The sequence below is a fragment of the Triticum dicoccoides genome, chromosome 3A, assembly GCF_002162155.2.
Source record: "Triticum dicoccoides isolate Atlit2015 ecotype Zavitan chromosome 3A, WEW_v2.0, whole genome shotgun sequence".
Taxonomy (NCBI): domain Eukaryota; kingdom Viridiplantae; phylum Streptophyta; class Magnoliopsida; order Poales; family Poaceae; genus Triticum; species Triticum dicoccoides.
Window position 1 is genome coordinate 327,583,473 of NC_041384.1, and position 21,674 is coordinate 327,605,146.

Here is a 21,674-nt window from a genome sequence, read left to right on the forward strand (position 1 = left end):
TACTTCTGTGGCTCCTGCTGCTGATGCGGAGGAGGATGATTATGTGGGAGATTACGAGGATGAGGTTGCTCAAAATCAGAACTACGTGCAACCACCTGCACCAGAACCACCAGGTCGTCCACAAGCAAATAATCACAATGGTAGGGCTTTCCCTCAGGTACGAGATCATGACCATCTTCCTAAACTGAAATTGAATATTCCACCTTTCGAGGGTAGATATGTTCCTGATATATATCTTACTTGGGAGTTAGAAACTGAACAACGATTTACATGTTTACAATATCCCGAGGAGAGACGGGTTGCCGCTGCTGTTTGTGCTTTCACTAGTTTTGCATGTGTATGGTGGTCTGAACATTGTAGATTATATCATATTCCAACTACTTGGGCTGCTTTGAAAACTGCTATGCGTACGCGTTGGGTTCCACCATATTATCAACGTGAGTTGCTTCAAAAATTGCAGCATTTAAGACAAGGGAAAAATTCTGTAGAAGAATATTATCAGGAATTAAAAACTGGCATGATTAGATGTGGTATTGTTGAGGAGAATGAAGCTATGCTTGCACGTTTTCTGGGTGGATTAAATAGAGAGATTCAGACCATTCTAGACTATAAGGAGTATACTAATATCACTCGTTTATTCCATCTTGCTTGTAAAGCTGAACGTGAAGTGCAGGATCGACACGCATTGGCACGAACTAACTTTTCTGCAGGCCGACCTTCATCATGGACACCGCGTGCATCTTCTACTTCAACTGCACCAGCACCTCAATCAGGTGCCTCCTCCAGTCGTGATACAAGAAAACAGGCACAACCACCATTATCTGCCAAGGGCGCACCTGCCGGGCCTGCACAGAGTTCTTCTTCCATGGCATCAACAGGGCACACAAGTGATATTATTTGTCATCCTTGTAAGGGAGGAGGTCATTATGCGAGAGAATGCCCATCTAAGCATGTGATGATTGTTACTGAGGATGGTGGGTATGAGTCTGCTAGTGACTATGATGAGGAGACTTTGGCTCTTATTACACGTGAAGAACACGGTGGAGATGATTCTGATCATGAGACGCAATACATGGCTCCTGAAGACGCTGACAGGTATGAATGTTTAGTTGCTCAACGTGTTTTGAGTGTGTAGGTCACACAAGCTGAGCAAAATCAGAGGCACAATTTGTTCCATACCAAGGGAGTTGTGAAAGAACGTTCTGTGGGCGTCATCATAGATGGAGGGAGCTGCAACAACTTGGCTAGCATGGAGACGGTGGAGAAGCTTTCTCTCACCACAAGACCACATCCACATCCTTACTACATCCAATGGTTCAACAACAGCGGCAAGGTTAAGGTAACACGTACTGTTCGTGTGCATTTTAGTATCTCTACATATGCTGATTATGTTGATTGTGATGTGGTACCTATGCAAGCATGTTCCTTATTACTTGGTAGACCATGGCAATATGATAAAAATTCTGTACACCATGGTAGAAACAATCACTATACTCTTGTTCATAAGGATAAAAATATTACTTTGCTTCCTATGACTCCTGGTTCCATTTTGAAAGATGATATTAATAGAGCTAATAAAGCAAAACAGGAGACGAATAAGAGTGAAAATCAGATTGTGGCAAAAGAAATTGAGCAACAAATGAAGCCTAATAATAAACCATCTAGTGTTGCTTCTGAAATTAAATTGAAAAGTGCATGTTTATTTGCCACCAAATCTGATATTGATGAGCTAGATTTCAGCAAATCTGTTTGCTATGCTTTTGTGTGCAAAGAGGCATTATTTTCATTCGAGGACGTGCCTTCCTCTTTGCCTCCTGCTGTCACTAACATTTTGCAGGAGTTCGCTGACGTCTTTCCACAAGACGTGCCACCGGGATTACTGCCTATTCGAGGGATTTAGCATCAGATTGACTTAATTCCCGGTGCTTCACTGCCAAACCGTGCACCATACCGTACCAATCCAGAGGAGACGAAGGAGATTATGCGTCAAGTACAAGAGCTTCTCGACAAAGGTTATATACGCGAATCCCTTAGTCCTTGTGCTGTTCCTATTATTCTAGTGCCGAAAAAGGATGGTACATCACGTATGTGCATTGATTGTAGAGGCATTAATAATATTACTATTTGTTATCGTCATCCTATTCCTAGGCTAGATGATATGCTTGATGAATTGAGTGGCTCTACAATATTCTCCAAAGTTGATTTGCGTAGTGGATACCATCAAATTCGTATGAAATTGGGAGATGAATGGAAAACAACATTCAAAACTAAGTTTGTATTATATGAGTGGTTAGTCATGCCTTTTGGGTTAACTAATGCACCTAGTACTTTCATGAGATTAATGAACGAAGTTTTACGTGCTTCCATTGGATGATTTGTGGTAGTTTACTTTGATGACATATTGATTTATAGCAGATCTTTGGAAGAACATTTGGAACATTTACGTGCTGTTTTTATTGCTCTACGTGATGCACGTTTGTTTGGTAACCTTGGGAAGTGCACCTTTTGCACCGACCGAGTATCTTTTCTTGGCTATGTTGTTACTCCACAGGGAATTGAAGTTGATAAAGCCAAGATTGAAGCTATTGAGAGTTGGCCGCAACCCAAAACGGTCACACAAGTGAGGAGTTTTCTTGGCCTCGCTGGATTCTATAGGCGTTTTGTGAGAGATTTCAGCACCATTGCTACACCTCTCAATGAGCTTACAAAGAAAGATGTGCCTTTTCTTTGGGGTACCGCACGGGAAGAAGCCTTCTCGGTATTGAAAGATAAGTTGACACATGCTCCTTTACTCCAACTTCCTGATTTTAATAAGACTTTTGAGCTTGAATGTGATGCTAGTGGAATTGGATTAGGAGGTGTGTTATTACAAGATGGAAAACCTGTTGCATACTTTTCTGAAAAATTGAGTGGGCCTAGTCTGAACTATTCTACTTATGATAAAGAATTATATGCTCTTGTTCGGACCTTAGAAACATGGCAACATTATTTATGGCCCAAGGAATTTGTTATACATTTTGATCATGAATCTTTGAAACACATTAAAAGTCAAGCAAAACTGAACCGTAGACATGCTAAATGGGTTGAATTCATTGAGACTTTCCCTTATGTCATTAAACACAAGAAGGGTAAAGAAAATGTTATTGCTGATGCCTTGTCTCGTCGTTATACTATGCTTTCACAACTTGACTTTAAAATATTTAGTTTGGAGACCATCAAAGATCAATATGTTCATGATGCTGAATTTAAAGATGTATTGCAGAATTGTAAGGAAGGGAGAACTTGGAACAAGTTCGTTCTTAACGATGGATTTGTGTTTCGTGCTAACAAGCTATGCATTCCAGCTAGCTCCGTTCGTCTTTTGTTGTTGCAGGAGGCGCATGGAGGAGGATTAATGGGACACTTTGGCGTCAAGAAGACAGAGGATATACTTGCTACACATTTCTTTTGGCCAAAGATGAGACGGGATGTTGAGCGTTTTGTTGCTCGCTGCACTACATGTCAAAGAGCTAAGTCACGACTCAATCCTCATGGTTTATATATGCCTTTGCCTGTACCTAGTGTTCCTTGGGAGGATATATCTATGGACTTTGTTTTAGGTTTACCTCGAACAAAGAAGGGGAGGGATAGCATATTTGTTGTCGTGGATAGGTTCTCGAAAATGGCACACTTTATACCATGTCATAAAAGCGATGATGCTGTTAATGTTGCTGATTTGTTCTTTCGTGAAATTATTTGCTTACATGGTGTGCCAAATACTATTGTTTCAGATCGTGATACTAAATTTCTTAGCCACTTTTGGAGGTGTTTATGGGCTAAGTTGGGGACTAAGCTGCTTTTTTGATGAGGACATGACTACCTTGGATATGAACAAAAAGATTGCATATATGCATATTTGTCAGGTGATTTCTAGTGCAAACTATTCAATAATCTATTTGTGTTATCCAGAACAAAAATACTTCACACACTTTTGTGTTTTGTCTAATTGCAGGTGTATGGGACATTTGTACAATCCACATATGAAGATAAGGAAGAAAGAGATGTTTATTTGCTGTCCAAAAAGTTCTCTCACGTCACTTTTGACCCAAGAGAAGATAGAGTCCAAGTCTCTCACGTTCTGGATTCAGATTCGGACTGCACAGACATACCTGACTCAAAACGCACACAAGTTTTTCATACGGACTCCGAATTGGGTGATTCTTTTTTTGTTGGAAACTAGATTTCGTGCACTTTACAACCCAAGTGGAATCACCTTCAAATTGGTCCGGAGCGTTGAGTTGTGGACGAAACAATCTGATGCTGCAGCAGAATCCGAGTCAAACTACAAGTCCAAAGGTGTTACATCACCTCCACTTGGGCCCATTGGCCTTGTACGACCTAGATTTAGTTTTAGGCTGCCTTGGGACGTCCTCCCACCTCCTTGGCCGCCACCCCTTGCTCCTATATAAGTAGATCCATCTAGTAGTTTTTCGTTGGGATTTGTTTAGTTAAAAGTTAGCCATTGCAACTTCGTGTGCTTCGTTTGTGTCCAACGACCAGACCAAGACCACTTTTCGGATCCCCACCATTATCAATACTTCATACATATTCGCGATATTCAGATTGCTTTTATCATATTCTTGCTTGTTCTTCGATTGCTTGCAGGAATAGACCTTCGTGGTCAGGTTGATCGTGTTCCGGCGTGGTCAATAACCTCTCGGAGTTGGTTTAGCGATTGCTAAGGCACAACGTCGTTGCACGTTTGTAGTCGGATCGTCAAAGTCGTCTCCACCAAATCGATAGTTATCATCTCATCGAAAGATCGGGACACCCCGCCTCTATCAAGTGGTATCAGTTTTCAGGTTGCTCGGTGAGAATTTCCAGTTTTCCTAGATTAGATTTATTTCTTACCTATTGTCCAAGAAAAAGCCACAAAAAAGAGTTAGATCTATTCATCCTTGGTCCAAGCCAGTCTGAGCCTTTGCAATTTTCTTTTCATTGCTTGCATAGTTGAATTATCAGTTGCATCGTCGTGTCGAGTTGCTGGTCTTAGTGTCTAGTTCGTTTAGAGTTTCGAGTTCTGTTCACATTAGTCACGCCACCGCTGCATCATTATCTCTTCCGCTGTCCACCACCCATCCATCAATTTCCACCCCGTGCTACCCATCATTCATTGTCATAATAATAGTTGAGATCGTTCACATCTTCACTTGATCCAATCTGCATCTTATCTAGTTTGTTTTGGAAAGAGGGAGAAAAAAAGAGAGAAAAAAACGAGAGAAAAAAAGGAGAAAAAAAAAGTCAGAGAAAAAAAAAGGAGAGAAAGAAAAGAAATCGTGAGAAAAAAAAGAGAGAAGAAAAAAAATTGGATCTATCTAGAATCAATCTCGTACCTGAATTCCGATTGGAATCTGTTTTGCGCACTGTTCAGTAAAACAGGTGTATCTTCCTCATACGAAGTCAGTTTTGGCTCCGTGAGTACTCAAATTGAAGATAGTGACGAGCCACATCTAAATAGTTGCAGAAGCTAGTTCAATATTTGACACCTCAAAATCGGCTTCTAAATAGGTCTTTTTGCCCTCCGAAGTTCGTGAACACAACTTGTTCCAATTTTTCAGGCCAGTTTTAGAATTCTTTGACTCCTCATATCAACTCGGAATTGAGTGATTCTTTTTGCATTGGAAAGCTTGAGTTAGTAGCATTCTTTGAAAGAATTTATCAAAAAATTGTCTCAAACTTTTCAAGAGGAAAGTTGGAGAGAGAGTTGTTGTATATCCTGCTTGGCAGTTGTTTTTCATCATTATCTTCACTGCCGTTGTGATCTTCACTTATATCTTGCTGTCAAGAGCTACTTAGTATCCTTCATTGATGCTAGTTGTGCTACGCCGTGACCTCATTAGTGTTCTAGGCTCGCGTCTCTAGTCCGGTCTAGCCTAGGACCAGCATAGTACCGTCGTTGAGCGTTTATTCAACATTGCATCTTTGAATTGATTATTGCTAATCTTTTGCTACCATATATAGCCAACCCAGCTCCACATATTTCTACACCGTGTATACATACGCTCCCCTGGCAATCGCTTTACTCAATATTCGGAGTTACTTGACACCGCTGGTTGCCGATCACCGCCTGTTGTATGGTAAGAACTTGTAAGACATTGATATTTGCTTTACTGTGAGCGTTTTACCACCACATCCTAGTAGTTATAGGAACATTATTTTTGGGTTTTGTTTCTTGTTCTACTAATCATGACAGGATCCAGAATCAATTCATGGGCTTTGTCGATCGCGGGAGACGTGCCACCACCTTTGCAAATACCACAACCGTCACGAGAGGTGCACAAACATCCAAATGCACATGATCAGGTTAATGTATCTATACCACCATTTAATGGCCGTTTTAAACCTGCTTTATATATTGAATGGGAGTTCGACATAAAAAATATATTTGCTTCCCATAATTTCGATGAACATAAAAAGGTTAAGGTTGCGGTTGGTTCTTTCACTGGTTATGCTTTGGTTTGGTGGAGTGAATATTGTCGGTTACACCCTGATTATATACCTACTACTTGGGATGATTTGAAACTTACCATGCGACATACTTTCGTCCCTGCTTATTATACTCGTGACATGATTAAGAAGTTGCAACACTTAAAACAAGGTAGTGAAACTGTAACAAAATATTATGATGATTTACAAACTACCTTGTTGCATTCCTCTTTAGAAGAAAGTTGATGAGGACACCAATACAATTGTTACACCCACAGCCCCTGCTGCTATACATACTGGACCAATTACTAGAGCTCGTGCACGCCAACTAAATTACCAGGTACTTTCGTTTCTTGGTAATGATTCTAATGTTCATGAGAATATGATGCTGCCTAAATTGGATACATTTGTTTTGCTTACAAATGAAGGGCCTAGCTTGGAGAAGGATGAACATTGGAGCAAGAACAAGCATGGAGATGATGGCATGCGCAAGGGGAACAAGAACGGAGTTACAAGTGATGATTTCAGGACTTTGAAGCCACCATAATGGGTGCATGAAGCCTTGGATGAAATATACAAGATGCCACTTCATAAATTTCGTCCCGAGGCTATTTTAGGTGCTGCGTCACCTTATTATTGGGCCAGGCCCATGTAATTTCGAAATACGTAAGTATAGGCTATTTTTAGAGTCCGTATGTGTGGGGAAACAAGAGATAGGGTTGATTTCGGACTCCTCCACCAAGGGCCACGAAATTCCCCCCTCTTCCTCCATATATACAGCCCTTAGGGCATCGTTTAGACTTTGGGTTTTGTTTAGATTAAAAGTTCGCCATAGCTGCAACTTCGCGTACTTCGTTTGTGTTCAACGACCAGACAAAGGCGTCACAGAACCCCACCTTGATCAATAAAGCTTTCATCTTATATTCGCAATATCCAGATTGCAATCTTAGTTTCTTGCTTGTTCTTCGTTTGCTCGCAGGAAACAGACCCTCGTGGTCAGGTTGATCGTGCTCCGGCGTGGTCAATAACCTCTCGGAGTTGGTTTAGCGATTGCTAAGGCGCGACGTCCTCGCACGTTCGTAGTCGGATCGTCAAAGTCGACTTCCACCAAAGCGAAATCCACCATCTCATCGAAAGACGGGACACCTTAGCCTCTATCATATAGGAACATTATTTTTGGGTTTTGTTTCTTGTTCTACTAATCATGACAGGATCCAGAGTCAATTCATGGGCTTTATCGATCGCGGGAGACGTGCCACCACCTTTGCAAATACCACAACCGTCACGAGAGGTGCACAAACATCCAAATGCACATGATCAGGTTAATGTATCTATACCACCATTTAATGGCCGTTTTAAACCTGCTTTATATATTGAATGGGAGTTCGACATAAAAATATATTTGCTTCCCATAATTTCAATGAACATAAAAAGGTTAAGGTTGCGGTTGGTTCTTTCACTGGTTATGCTTTGGTTTGGTGGAGTGAATATTGTCGGTTACACCCTGATTATATACCTACTACTTGGGATGATTTGAAACTTGCCATGCGACATACTTTCGTCCCTGCTTATTATACTCGTGACATGATTAAGAAGTTGCAACACTTAAAACAAGGTAGTGAAACTGTAACAAAATATTATGATGATTTACAAACTACCTTGCTGCATTCCTCTTTAGAAGAAAGTGAAGATGATTTTATGGATAGATTTTGGGGAGGATTAAACCGTGATATTCAAGAGATACTAATTCATGAAGAGTGTTATCCTATGGACCATTTGTTTCATCTTGCTTGCAAAGCTGAACAGGAAATAAAACGGCGTGTTGGCCACGAGGAGAACAAGCGCACGGTGCACATTCCAAGAGTTGATATGATTGTTCCTTCAACTACTAGGCATACTATGACAACCACATCCGTTGTTGTCAGGACTACATCACCTCCACCATGTGACACATCGCCCCCGAGAGTGGCTACATCATCTGAGTTGATCATAAGAGGTAATGACAAAGGTACTGATCTTCCATCTCTACATGAGAATGATGAATGCCTTGTCAATTTGAATGCACCATCTGATGAGCTACCCACTACTTTGATCACACCACCTATTTTAGAGGACTACGTTGATAATTTGACTTTGCCATGTGATCAAACAACTGAAATACCAACAATTTTGAATGCACCCATTGAATTAACTACTGATGCAAAAGAACCAATGTTTAATCATTTTGATATGACCTCTAATCTTGGTGATGATTCTGTGTTGAATGACTTATTGCATGTTTGCGTATTTAAGCATGTTGTAGCATGTAAATTTGATGCAAGTAAGGTTTATTCACCAATGTTGGGATGGTTTAATGATGAACATTGTCAATCTTTTGAAATGAATAAGAGCTTCACTTATATGTGCAAACTGAGTTGCAATATTTTCATGCCTTCTACTTCTTGTGCTAATTTTTTGGCTTTAGATTTTATGAACTATGCAAGTTACTCATCTATTCATGTGTCATATATGCAAAAATCAAGGGAAGTAAAAATGGATGACATATACATATACAACATGTACACCTTGTCTCTTTTGTTAGCCACATTTCAGATTAAGCAACGCCGAGGACGGCTTTATTTTCAAGAAGGGGAGGATGATGAGGACATGACTACCTTGGATATGAACAAAAAGATTGCATATATGCATATTTGTCAGGTGATTTCTAGTGCAAACTATTCAATAATCTATTTGTGTTATCCAGAACAAAAATACTTCACACACTTTTGTGTTTTGTCTAATTGCAGGTGTATGGGACATTTGTACAATCCACATATGAAGATAAGGAAGAAAGAGATGTTTATTTGCTGTCCAAAAAGTTCTCTCACGTCACTTTTGGCCCAAGAGAAGATAGAGTCCAAGTCTCTCACGTTCTGGATTCAGATTCGGACTGCACAGACATACCTGACTCAAAACGCACACAAGTTTTTCATACGGACTCCGAATTGGGTGATTCTTTTTTTGTTGGAAACTAGATTTCGTGCACTTTCCAACCCAAGTGGAATCACCTTCAAATTGGTCCGGAGCGTTGAGTTGTGGACGAAACAATCTAATGCTGCAGCAGAATCCGAGTCAAACTACAAGTCCAAAGGTGTTACATCACCTCCACTTGGGCCCATTGGCCTTGTACGACCTAGATTTAGTTCTAGGCTGCCTTGGGACGTCCTCCCACCTCCTTGGCCGCCACCCCTTGCTCCTATATAAGTAGATCCATCTAGTAGTTTTTCGTTGGGATTTGTTTAGTTAAAAGTTAGCCATTGCAACTTCGTGTGCTTCGTTTGTGTCCAACGACCAGACCAAGACCACTTTTCGGATCCCCACCATTATCAATACTTCATACATATTCGCGATATTCAGATTGCTTTTATCATATTCTTGCTTGTTCTTCGATTGCTTGCAGGAATAGACCTTCGTGGTCAGGTTGATCGTGTTCCGGCGTGGTCAATAACCTCTCGGAGTTGGTTTAGCGATTGCTAAGGCACAACGTCGTTGCACGTTTGTAGTCGGATCGTCAAAGTCGTCTCCACCAAATCGATAGTTATCATCTCATCGAAAGATCGGGACACCCCGCCTCTATCATTTTTAGTACTACTTGTCACCCCCAAACTGATGGACAAACTGAAGTAGTCAATAGAACATTGTCTACTATGCTTAGGGCTGTTTTGAAGAATAACAAGAAAATGTGGGAAGAATGCTTGCCTCATATTGAATTTGCTTATAATCGTTCATTGCATTCTACTACTATGATGTGCCCTTTTGAAATTGTGTATGGTTTCCTACCTCGTGCACCTATTGATTTGTTGCCTCTTCCATCTTCAGAGAAGGTTAATTTTGATGCTAAAGAATGTTCTAAATTGATTTTAAAAATGCATGAGTTAACTAAGGAAAACATTGAGCGTATGAATGCTAAATATAAACTTGCTGGAGATAAGGGTAGAAAACATGTTGTGTTTGCGCCTGGAGATCTTGTTTGGTTACATTTGCGTAAAGATAGATTTCCTAATCTGCGCAAATCAAAGCTAATGCCACGTGCTGATGGTCCTTTTAAGGTGTTAGAGAAAATAAATGATAATGCATATAAACTTGAGCTACCTGTAGATTTTGGGGTTAGTCCCACTTTTAACATTGCAGATTTGAAGCCTTATTTGGGTGAGGAAGATGCGCTTCCATCGAGGACGACTTCATTTCAAGAAGGGGAGGATGATGAGGACATCAATACCATTGTTACACCCACAACCCCTACTGTTACATATACTGGACGAATCACTAGAGCTCGTGCACGCCAATTAAATTACCAGGTACTTTCATTTCTTGGTAATGATTCTAATGTTCATGAGATTATGATGCTGCCTAAATTGGATACATTTGTTTTGCTTACAAATGAAGGGCCCAGCTTGGTGAAGGATGAACATTGGAGCAAGAACACACATGGAGTTGATGGCATGCGCAAGGGGATCAAGAACGGAGTTACAAGTGATGATTTCAGGACTTTAAAGCCGCCATAAGGAGTGCATGAAGCCTTGGACGAAATATACAAGATGCCACTTCATAATATTCGTCCATAGGCTATTCTAGGTGTTGCGTCACCTTATTAATGGGCCAGGCCCATGTAATGTCGAAATAGTTAAGTATAGGCTATTTTTAGAGTCCGTATGTGTGGGGAAACAAGAGATAGGGTTGGTTTCGGACCCCACCCTCAAGGGCCACGAAATTCCCCCCTCTTCCTCCATATATACAGCCCTTAGGGCATCGTTTAGACTTTGGGTTTTGTTTAGATTAAAAGTTCGCCATAGCTGCAACTTCGCGTACTTCGTTTGTGTTCAACGACCAGACAAAGGCGTCACAGAACCCCACCTTGATCAATAAAGCTTTCATCTTATATTCGCAATATCCAGATTGCAATCTCAGTTTCTTGCTTGTTCTTCGTTTGCTTGCAGGAAACAGACCCTCGTGGTCAGGTTGATCGTGCTCCGGCGTGGTCAATAACCTCTCGGAGTTGGTGTAGCGATTGCTAAGGCGCGACGTCCTCGCACGTTCGTAGTCGGATCGTCAAAGTCAACTGCCACCAAAGCGATATCCATCATCTCATCGAAAGACGGGACACCTTTGCCTATATCAATCTCATCGAAACATCGGGACCCTCGCCTCTATCATATCCGTGTGTTTAACCATCCGTACATGTATAGTCTATGTATTTCATTCAAATTTCTATCCGTGTGTTTAACCATCCAGAACTATCTACATGTCTTCATGGAAAAACCAATATTTAGTTCCAATCTAAACTTGAGTCATGGTCGACCACGCATGATAGGGCTAGATGGCAAGACGGAATGCAGTGCGGACTGGAGCATGTACGTCAGAGCTAGGGAGACAGGTAGAATGGGTTATGCCCCAGGCTTAGTGTATGAGAAATCTGTATGTACGCTAGGGTGACAGGTAGAATTGGTTATGCCCCAGGCTTAGTGTTTGGGAAATCTCTATATACGCAACACATGTCAAGCTGAAAACTGACTTCGGGAAATCACTGAATTTGCACTCAGGACCTCCTTTGCCCAACCAAGCCAGCAAAGCAAACAAATTGATTGATTCTGTAGGGAGGTTAGTCATACCAAAAAGCTATCTGATCCATGTAAAAAAGGGTAGCTGATCAATTCCTCCACCGGCTAGCTTGGGGAGGCTAGCACATATGAAGAGATCACCCTGATCAATTCCTACCAGAGTTGGCACCTAGTACAAATTTGGCGAACGGGATGGAGAAACTCTACTGCTGTTTCTAATTAAAAGGGATGCACTTACAGAGAGAAATCAGCTGTTTCTAATTAAAAGGGATGCACTTACGGAGAGAAACCAGTTCCTGATGCTGGCGATCAAATGCTACAACAGAATCAAATATGGACTCAACCATGAGCCACACAATTGTTCTTTTAGCTGTCATGCTTTCTTCATATAGCAAGCAATTAAGGTAACCAAGATTGAATTGTTTTAGACTATTCAGAATTACACCAAACATTTACTTCTGAATAATAGAGAGAATAATAACTTACTAACACAAAGGTATGCCTTTACGTTTATTAAAAATATCTTAAACAATGACGAAGTTCACATAAAGTACAAATGTGATGCTCCCATCTATTGTACTACATCCTAAATTAACAGATCTCCACTAATTAGCGACTTGTCTTTCGAGTCCTTAATACACCAGACTTTTGAATGCCTTTGCTCAGTGATTTTTTATCGACACAACTAAGCCTTGTCCTAGGCCTTTGATAGAGGCAAAGGTGTCCCGTCTTTCGATGAGATGATGGATATCGCTTTGGTGGAAGTCGACTTTGACGATCCGACTACGAACGTGCGAGGACGTCGCGCCTTAGCAATCGCTAAACCAACTCCGAGAGGTTATTGACCACGCCGGAGCATGATCAACCTGACCACGAGGGTCTGTTTCCTGCGAGCAAACGAAGAACAAGCAAGAAACTAAGATTGCAATCTGGATATTGCGAATATAAGATGAAAGCTTTATTGATCAAGGTGGGGTTCTGTGACGCCTTTGTCTGGTCGTTGAACACAAACGAAGTACGCGAAGTTGCAGCTATGGCGAACTTTAATCTAAACAAAACCCCAAAGTCTAAACGGTGCCCTAAGGGCTGTATATATGGAGGAAGAGAGGGGAATTTCGTGGCCCTTGGTGGAGGGGTCCGAAATCAACCCTATCTCTTGTTTCCCCACACATACGGACTCTAAAAATAGCCTATACTTATGTATTTCGAAATTACATGGGCCTGGCCCAATAAAAAGGTGACACAGCACCTATAATAGCCTCGGGACGAAATTTATGAAGTGGCATCTTGTATATTTCGTCCAAGGCTTCATGCACCCATTATGGTGGCTTCAAAGTCCTGAAATCATCACTTGTAACTCCGTTCTTGTTCCCCTTGCGCATGGCATCATGTCCATGCTTGTTCTTGCTCCTATGTTCATCCTTCTCCAAGCTAGGCCCTTCATTTGTAAGCAAAACAAATGTATCCAATTTAGGCAGCATCATATTCTCATGAACATTAGAATCATTACCAAGAAACGAAAGTACCTGATAATTTAATTGGCGTGCGCGAGCTCTAGTAATTGGTCCCGTATATGTAGCAGTAGGGGCTGTGGGTGTAACAATGGTATTGATGTCCTCATCAGCCTTGAATCATTGTGCTCCTGATCAACACCGGCGCATTTGCGTACAACACGCTTCCTCTTGGGGCTTGATTCCATAGACTTGGACTTGTTTATTTCCTGACTACCTTCAGCTTTTGATTCATCGTCAAGATGTGAAGCACGACCTGTGCTCCGTCTCCTACCCCTTTTAGTCTGGTCAATAGTGAGTTCATCATCCTCTGATTCTTGCTTTATAGTTTTTGAAAGTGATAATTTGTTCACTTGCTCCTGCGAACATTTATACCAGTTAGAGAGGTGTACAACAACTATGAAAGAACATGAAAATGCATCAAGAAACTTACATGGTTATCATTCTGAATTCCTTTCTTCTTAGATCCCTTATCAACACCAGTAAGCCTTATGCTGGTCTTTGAATAATTCTCAGTTCCATCTTTTTCGGAATCTTCGTCTTCAGTAATGCTTATTGCACGCTTTCTTTTGGGGGTAGATTCCTTCAATTTGCATTCATCTTTCTCCTGGCTATCCTCTTCTGATTCTTCATCAGAATGTACAACACGACATGTGTTCCTAGTCCTAGACTTTTTAGTGCCCTTCGTAGTGTTCTACAAAAACATGACAAATTGAGTTAGTTTCCATAAACATTCATTATAAAATATGGCATGCACATATACAAAATGTTATGGAGCATCGTAGTACAAATAGACGATACATGTTCAGCATTAACGTGTTGTACTGATGAATCTTCTTCAGAGTCCATAAAAATATTCTATGAATAGTGTAATCTTGGTAACCTTACTTGAAATTATAGTCATTCAGTCTGAACTGAAAAATCAATCTCTGCCCACATATTTTCTGAAAATTTTCTGCCTGCTCATGGATATCACAGTCATCCCTATCTATCAAGAATCTTGTAGATTGCTTAATCAGTTTTTTTCTTCTGTCTCAAACATGGTGCAAGTTGTTGTTGCAGTATGATCACATATCTCTAGCTTAAGTTTGTACCTAGTAACAAAATGACACATCTGGTAAGTGGAGGATAAATTACTACCTAAAACATGAGATATTATCGAATTTACCTTGGACATATCTTCTCAGGTTCTTTCTCACATTTTGGATAGTAGAAATGATTCCCTTCTTTTTGTAGTTTTTTGTTACATTTGCCGCATCCTATGTAATACCACTCATCTGATGTATCAATTGACTTAATGGTTGCTTCTGCAGTATAGAACTTTTCCTATCCATCATAGGTTAAATTAGCACATAAAACATATGAAAAAGAATTTAAAAGTTAATCATAAATACCTGTTTTTCAGATTCATATGCAATTTCAGTTATTTCTCTTAGTGTCTTTCTATTATAGAGCATTTGTTCTTGAATTGTTCCTTGCAAGTGGGCTTCTGGCCCTGTTTCCTCTATGATATCATCTTCCAAGCAATACCTATTTTCGCATGAGGTAAGTATCCATGTACATGACTAAATAGGATTTCTTCAAATTATTGCGGAAAAATGGTTGCACCTCGTTTGGAGCTTAGCTGTTTCAGGGATATCTGATAGAGGCGAGGGTCCCGATCTTTCGATGAGATGATAACTATCGATTTGGTGGAGACGACTTTGACGATCCGACTACAAACGTGCACGACGTTGCGCCTTAGCAATCGCTAAACCAATCTCCTGAGGTTACTGACGATGCTGGAAGCATGATCAGCCTGACCACGAAGGTCTATTCCTGCAAGCAATCGAAGAACGAGCAAGAATATGATAAAGCAATCTAAATATTGTGAATATATATGAAGTATCTTTCGATGAGATGATAACTATCGATTTGGTGGAGACGACTTTGACGATCCAACTACAAACGTGCACGATGTTGTGCCTTAGCAATCGCTAAACCAATCTCCTGAGGTTACTAACGATGCTGGAAGCATGATCAGCCTGACCACGAAGGTCTATTCCTGCAAGCAATCGAAGAACGAGCAAGAATATGATAAAGCAATCTAAATATTGTGAATATATATGAAGTATTGATAATGGTGGGGATCCGTAAGCGGTCTTGGTCTGGTCGTTGGACACAAACGAAGTACATGAAGTTGCAATGGCTAACTTTTAACTAAACAAATCCCCAGGAAAAAGCTACTAGATGGATCTACTTATATAGGAGCAAGGGGTGGCGGCCAAGGAGGTGGGAGGACGTCCCAAGGCAGCCTAAAACTAACCCTAGGTCGTACAAGGCTCATGGGCCCAAGTGGTGATGAGGACATCAATACAATTGTTACACCCACAGCCCCTGCTGCTATACATACTGGACCAATTACTAGAGCTCGTGCACGCCAACTAAATTACCAGGTACTTTCGTTTCTTGGTAATGATTCTAATGTTCATGAGAATATGATGCTGCCTAAATTGGATACATTTGTTTTGCTTACAAATGAAGGGCCTAGCTTGGAGAAGGATGAACATTGGAGCAAGAACAAGCATGGAGATGATGGCATGCGCAAGGGAAACAAGAACGGAGTTACAAGTGATGATTTCAGGACTTTGAAGCCACCATAATGGGTGCATGAAGCCTTGGACGAAATATACAAGATGCTACTTCATAAATTTCGTCCCGAGGCTATTTTAGGTGCTGCGTCACCTTATTATTGGGCCAGGCCCATGTAATTTCGAAATACATAAGTATAGGCTATTTTTAGAGTCCGTGTGTGTGGGGAAACAAGAGATAGGGTTGATTTCGGACCCCTCCACCAAGGGCCACGAAATTCCCCCCCTCTTCCTCCATATATACAGCCCTTAGGGCATCATTTAGACTTTGGGTTTTGTTTAGATTAAAAGTTCGCCATAGCTGCAACTTCGCGTACTTCATTTGTGTTCAACGACCAGACAAAGGCGTCACAGAACCCCACCTTGATCAATAAAGCTTTCATCTTATATTCGCAATATCCAGATTGCAATCTTAGTTTCTTGCTTGTTCTTCGTTTGCTCGCAGGAAACAGACCCTCGTGGTCAGGTTGATCGTGCTCCGGCGTGGTCAATAACCTCTCGGAGTTGGTTTAGCGATTGCTAAGGCGCGACGTCCTCGCACGTTCGTAGTCGGATCGTCAAAGTCGACTTCCACCAAAGCGATATCCATCATCTCATCGAAAGATCGGGACCCTCGCCTCTATCAAGTGGTATCAGTTTTCAGGTTGCTCGGTGAGAATTTCCAGTTTTCCTAGATTAGATTTATTTTCTTACCTATTGTCCAAGAAAAAGCCACAAAAAAGAGTTAGATCTATTCATCCTTGGTCCAAGCCAGTCTGAGCCTTTGCAATTTTCTTTTCATTGCTTGCATAGTTGAATTATCGGTTGCATCGTCGTGTCGAGTTGCTGGTCTTAGTGTCTAGTTCGTTTAGAGTTTCGAGTTCTGTTCACATTAGTCACGCCACCGCTGCATCATTATCTCTTCCGCTGTCCACCACCCATCCATCAATTTCCACCACGTGCTACCCACCATTCATTGTCATAATAATAGTTGAGATCGTTCACATCTTCACTTGATCCAATCTGCATCTTATCTAGTTTGTTTTGGAAAGAGGGAGAAAAAAAGAGAGAAAAAAAGGAGAAAAAAAGGAGAAAAAAAGGAGAAAAAAAAGTCAGAGAGAAAAAAAGGAGAGAAAGAAAAAAAAGTGTGAGGAAAAAAAAAGAAGAAAAAAAACAAAAAAATCGGCACAAACTTTTTCAGAGGAAAGTTGGAGACAAAGTTGTTGATATATCCTGCTTGGCTGTTGTTTCACCTCATTATCTTTACTGCCGTTGTGATCTTCACTTATATCTTGCTGTCCAGAGCTACTTAGTATCCTTCATTGATGCTAGTTGTGGTACGACGTGACCTCATTAGTGTTCTAGGCTCGCGTCTCTAGTCCGGTCTAGCCTAGGACCAGCACAGTACCATCGTTGAGCGTTTATTCAACATTGCATCTTTGAATTGATTATTGCTAATCTTTTGCTACCATATATAGCCAACCCAGCTCCACATATTTCTACACCGTGTATACGTACGCTCCCCTGGCAATCGCTTTACTCAATATTCGGAGTTACTTGACACCGCTGGTTGCCGATCACCGCCTGCTGCATGGTAAGAACTTGTAAGACATTGATATTTGCTTTACTGTGAGCGTTTTACCACCACATCCTAGTAGTTATAGGAACATTATTTTTGGGTTTTGTTTCTTGTTCTACTAATCATGACAGGATCCAGAGTCAATTCATGGGCTTTGTCGATCGCGGGAGACGTGCCACCACCTTTGCAAATACCACAACCGTCACGAGAGGTGCACTGATGAGGACATCAATACAATTGTTACACCCACAGCCCCTGCTGCTATACATACTGGACCAATTACTAGAGCTCGTGCACGCCAACTAAATTACCAGGTACTTTCGTTTCTTGGTAATGATTCTAATGTTTATGAGAATATGATGCTGCCTAAATTGGATACATTTGTTTTGCTTACAAATGAAGGGCCTAGCTTGGAGAAGGATGAACATTGGAGCAAGAACAAGCATGGAGATGATGGCATGCGCAAGGGGAACAAGAACGGAGTTACAAGTGATGATTTCAGGACTTTGAAGCCACCATAATGGGTGCATGAAGCCTTGGACGAAATATACAAGATGCCACTTCATAAATTTCGTCCCGAGGCTATTTTAGGTGCTGCGTCACCTTATTATTGGGCCAGGCCCATGTAATTTCGAAATACATAAGTATAGGCTATTTTTAGAGTCCGTATGTGTGGGGAAACAAGAGATAGGGTTGATTTCGGACTCCTCCACCAAGGGCCACGAAATTCCCCCCTCTTCCTCCATATATACAGCCCTTAGGGCATCGTTTAGACTTTGGGTTTTGTTTAGATTAAAAGTTCGCCATCGCTGCAACTTCGCGTACTTCGTTTGTGTTCAACGACCAGACAAAGGCGTCACAGAACCCCACCTTGATCAATAAAGCTTTCATCTTATATTCGCAATATCCAGATTGCAATCTTAGTTTCTTGCTTGTTCTTCGTTTGCTCGCAGGAAACAGACCCTCGTGGTCAGGTTGATCGTGCTCCGGCGTGGTCAATAACCTCTCGGAGTTGGTTTAGCGATTGCTAAGGCGCGACGTCCTCGCACGTTCGTAGTCGGATCGTCAAAGTCGACTTCCACCAAAGTGAAATCCACCATCTCATCGAAAGACGGGACACCTTTGCCTCTATCATCCATATACATCTACGTCGTGCGTTTGACTCTCCCTGGTAATCGCTCTATCCAAGCTTTGAGAGTTTTTGACTACAACGGTTGCCGATCACCGCCTGCTGCTGGGTAAGAACTGGTAAGAATTTGAGATTTGCTTGACGGATTTGTGACACCCACCACCACCACTTGTTCGTAGTCTGTAGGATCATATTCTTGTGTGTTTCTATTGCTGCTAACCATGCCAGGATCACAAGCCGACGAGATTGACTGGGAGAATTTATCGAACAAGGAGCTTCATGATAAGTTTCAGCAAATGATGACTGAACAGGTGCAAGATGTGCTGAACAATTTTGAAGAGGCCATGGAGAAGATCACTGGCCTTGAGAAGACGTTCGAAACAAAGCTCGATAACAAGTTTAATGAATTGCTCGCGCGTCTTCCACCACCACCACCCGCTGCACCTAACGCACCTCTCCAACAACAACAGCAACGAATACCTCCACGTCGCGAAGCAGACCTCCGCCGAGCATGCCGTGTTCCTCTTGCGTTTGGCCAAACTGTTGGTGCTGCTGTTGATACTTCTGTGGCTCCTGCTGCTGATGCGGAGGAGGATGATTATGTGGGAGATTATGAGGATGAGGTTGATCAAAATCAACACTACGTGCAGCCACCTGTACCGCCACCAGCAGGTCGACCTCAGGTATATATTCGTAATGGTAGTCTATTTTGATGATATACTGATTTATAGCAGATCTTTGGAAGAACATTTGGAACATTTACGTGCTGTTTTTATTGCTCTACGTGATGCACGTTTGTTTGGTAACCTTGGGAAGTGCACCTTTTGCACCGACCGAGTATCTTTTCTTGGCTATGTTGTTACTCCACAGGGAATTGAAGTTGACAAAGCCAAGATTGAAGCTATTGAGAGTTGGCCGCAGCCCAAAACGGTCACACAAGTGAGGAGTTTTCTTGGCCTCGCTGGATTCTATAGGCGTTTTGTGAGAGATTTCAGCACCATTGCTGCACCTCTCAACGAGCTTACAAAGAAAGATGTGCCTTTTGTTTGGGGTACCGCACAGGAAGAAGCCTTCACGGTATTGAAAGATAAGTTGACACATGCTCCTTTACTCCAACTTCCTGATTTTAATAAGACTTTTCAGCTTGAATGTGATGCTAGTGGAATTGGATTAGGAGGTGTGTTATTACAAGATGGCAAACCTGTTGCATACTTTTCTGAAAAATTGAGTGGGCCTAGTCTGAATTATTCTACTTATGATAAAGAATTATATGCTCTTGTTCGGACTTTAGAAACATGGCAACATTATTTATGGCCCAAAGAATTTGTTATACATTCTGATCATGAATCTTTGAAACATATTAAAAGTCAAGCTAAACTGAATCGTAGACATGCTAAATGGGTTGAATTCATTGAGACTTTCCCTTATGTCATTAAACACAAGAAGGGAAAAGAAAATGTTATTGCTGATGCATTGTCTCGTCGCTATACTATGCTTTCACAACTTGACTTCAAAATATTTGGTTTGGAGACCATCAAAGATCAATATGTGCATGATGCTGATTTTAAAGATGTAATGCAGAATTGTAAAGAAGGAAGAATGTGGAACAAGTTTGTCGGTAACGATGGATTTGTGTTTCGTGCTAACAAGCTATGCATTCCAGCTAGCTCCGTTCGTCTTTTGTTGTTGCAGGAGGCGCATGGAGGAGGATTAATGGGACACTTTGGCGTGAAGAAGATGGAGGACGTACTTGCTACACATTTATTTTGGCCAAAGATGAGACGGGATGTTGAGCGTTTTATTGCTCGATGCACTACATGTCAAAAAGCTAAGTCACGACTCAATCCTCATGGTTTATATATGCCTTTGCCTGTACCTAGTGTTCCTTGGGAGGATATATCTATGGACTTTGTTTTAGGTTTACCTCGAACAAAGAAGGGGAGGGATAGCATATTTGTTGTCGTGGATAGATTCTCGAAAATGGCACACTTTATACCATGTCATAAAAGCGATGATGCTGTTAATGTTGCTGATTTGTTCTTTCGTGAAATTATTCGCTTGCATGGTGTGCCAAATACTATTGTTTCAGATCGTGATACTAAATTTCTTAGCCACTTTTGGAGATGTTTATGGGCTAAGTTGGGGACTAAACTGCTTTTTAGTACTACTTGTCACCCCCAAACTGATGGACAAACTGAAGTAGTCAATAGAACGTTGTCTACTATGCTTAGGGCTGTTTTGAAGAATAATAAGAAAATGTGGGAGGAGTGCTTGCCTCATATTGAATTTGCTTATAATCGTTCATTGCATTCTACTACAAAGATGTGCCCTTTTGAAGTTGTGTATGGTTTCCTACCTCGTGCACCTATTGATTTGTTGCCTCTTCCATCTTCGGAGAAGGTTAATTTTGATGCTAAACAACGTGCTGAATTGATTTTAAAAATGCATGAGTTAACTAAGGAAAACATTGAGCGCATGAATGCTAAATATAAACTTGCTGGAGATAAGGGTAGAAAACATGTTGTGTTTGCACCTGGAGATCTTGTTTGGTTACATTTGCGTAAGGATAGATTTCCTGATTTGCGCAAATCAAAGTTAATGCCACGTGCTGATGGTCCCTTTAAGGTGTTAGAGAAAATAAATGATAATGCATATAAACTTGAGCTGCCTGCAGATTTTGGGGTTAGTCTCACTTTTAACATTGCAGATTTGAAGCCTTATTTGGGTGAGGAAGATGAACTTCCGTCGAGGACGACTTCATTTCAAGAAGGGGAGGATGATGAG

At 41.2% G+C, this 21,674-nt stretch overlaps 1 pseudogene; it reads right to left on the reverse strand.

Annotated features, from left to right (window-relative positions):
- Positions 1 to 12,548: 12,548 nt before the first annotated feature.
- LOC119271555 lies at positions 12,549 to 15,138 on the reverse strand (annotated as a pseudogene).
- Positions 15,139 to 21,674: the final 6,536 nt, after the last annotated feature.